At 40.5% G+C, this 2,439-nt stretch overlaps 1 pseudogene; it reads left to right on the top strand.

Annotated features, from left to right (window-relative positions):
• Nucleotides 1–515: 515 nt before the first annotated feature.
• LOC102002801 lies at nt 516–1,465 on the top strand (annotated as a pseudogene).
• The last annotated feature ends 974 nt before the right edge of the window (nt 1,466–2,439 follow it).

Raw genomic sequence — 2,439 nt, 5'->3', positions numbered from 1 at the left:
GGGCCATTTATGGTAAAGTTAAGGCCAAGTTACATCCAAATGATAGTCCCAACAGTTTGTCTGTCATAAAATATATATAAATCACCAGCCAGGTCCTTAAATTCTATACTATGTATCGCATATAAAACATGGTTATACTTTTTGTAGTCCACTTTTTAAATATCACAGGAGTCTGAGGACCACCTTCTGAGAGAGTGGCCATGTTGGACCAATTCTTGAGAAGGAAATAAAATCTGAGTTAAACAATGAGATTTTCCTTAGGAGTGGGGGTGCCTGGGACTAAAGATGCCACTGTGTTTGAATTGATTGGAGGCTGAAGGAGACCACTGAAAGGCAACTTAGCACGGGGGACAGGCAATGCTGTCCACAAAAGGCAGAATGAGAATTGATCGGGCATCCTGGCAGATGTATGGCGTGTCTGTATCCTTGGCTCTAGACCATACATACTCCACACTGTGGTGAGGGTGGTCTTCTAAACCATCCCTGACACCTTTTAAGAAATGCAAACCCGAGAGAGCGGGACGTCCGTCTTCGGGTCGCAGCAGCGTTGGTGGGGTTGATTACCCGGGAGCGAATTAAAAATGGGTGACGTTGAGAAAGGCAAGAAGATTTTTGTTCAGAAGTGTGCCCAGTGCCACACTGTGGGAAAGGGGGGCAAGCATAAGACTGGACCAAACCTCCACGGTCTGTTTGGGAGGAAGACAGGTCAGGCGGCTGGATTCTCGTACACAGATGCCAACAAGAACAAAGGCATCACCTGGGGAGAGGACACCCTGATGGAGTATTTGGAGAATCCCAAAAAGTACATCCCTGGAACAAAAATGATCTTCGCTGGAATTAAGAAGAAGGGAGAGAGGGCGGACCTAATAGCTTATCTTAAAAAGGCTACTAAGGAGTAATTCCACTGCCTTATTTATTACAAAACAAATGTCTCATGACTTTTAATGTGTACCATAATTTAATTCATACTCCAAAATTCAGATCATGAGCGGCTAACAATTTTTTGTTGGACAGTCCTGATTTAAGGAAAGCTGACTTGTAGAAAAGTGGTTATGATCTTTATTAAAGTAACGATTCCAGTTGCATAAACACTGTCACTGCTCTCCCTTTCTCAAGATAAGATTGGACTTAATTATTAAAGTTCTACTTTCCACAAAGATGGGGTTGTCACCTCAAACCTACTAAATGGTTTTACAATTAAATTTATATAATTGGACATATGAATATGTTTAAACACTGGGGAAATTCTGTCACCATCTCAGAAATGAGAAGACTCATCTGTGGTAAAGTTTGTACTCCTGCTGTTACAGGCAATGGCTAAAGGTCAGGAGGCAACTGTCTATTCTTGACTCAATGGTCTTATTTTATTAGACTTCCCTAGGTCAAAGGATGCTGCCTTTTACCATTGAAAGGCACTTACTGTGGTGGTCTATGTATAATATATCAAATAAAGAGTATTTAGCAATGTTAAAAAAAAAGAAATGCAAACCCTAGGGGCTGGAGAGATGGCTCAGAGGTTAAGAGCACTGCCTGCTCTTCCAAAGGTCCTGAGTTCAATTCCCAGCAACGACATGGTGGCTCACAACCATCTGTAAAGATATCTGGTGCCCTCTTCTGGCCTGCAGGCATACACACAGACAGAATATTATATACATAATAAATAAATAAATAAATAAATAAATAAATAAATAAATAAATAATAAAAAAAGAAATGCAAATCCACTCTAACTGGGAGGAATATAGATGTTTCTTCCCTTAAGGTACAATGGGGGAAATTCAGGAATGTAATAACAGAAGGACCATGAGCCTTTTAGGACAGAGAGAGATAATAGTCAAGATTGATTCCGTGAGTTCCCTCTGGCTTTAGAACCTGTATAATCTCCATCATTGCTAAATCCTTCCCCTTCTTTCTAGTCTGCTGACTAACTTACTCAGCTTACTATGTCCCCAAAGACCCCATCTCAAGAGGAAGACGTGTGAGACCCGGTATTCACCATCTGCCCAGGAGAGACTTACTATCTCCCACTTTTGGGTCTTACAATAAGGAATCTCATTAGTGAAGAGTAAGCCTAGTCATTAGCTGCACTTCACTAAAATGATTCCCAGTTCTGAGAGACATACCTGTCATAAACCATGGCCATCAAAATCAGGTCTTTACATGAGAAATTAATATAGCATGATATTAACTTATATTATCTTTTATTATATTTTACTATCTAATAGTAATATAAATAAGTACAGCTATTTATTGCATGCCTGCTTGAGTCAGGCATTTAACTATCCAGTAGGATCAAACAATTCAGACAATAGCAGTGGAATACAGTATGTAAGTACCGTAGAAAAGAAGACTCCACACGGACTTACGGGAGATGGCGCCAGGGCCAAGAGAGCCATCTGAGTTGATGCTCTATGCGCTGAGTTTGAGAACTGAAAGATGCT

The sequence above is a fragment of the Microtus ochrogaster genome, unplaced genomic scaffold, assembly GCF_000317375.1.
Source record: "Microtus ochrogaster isolate Prairie Vole_2 unplaced genomic scaffold, MicOch1.0 UNK10, whole genome shotgun sequence".
Lineage (NCBI taxonomy): Eukaryota > Metazoa > Chordata > Mammalia > Rodentia > Cricetidae > Microtus > Microtus ochrogaster.
This window is presented reverse-complemented; position numbering and strand designations above follow the sequence as displayed.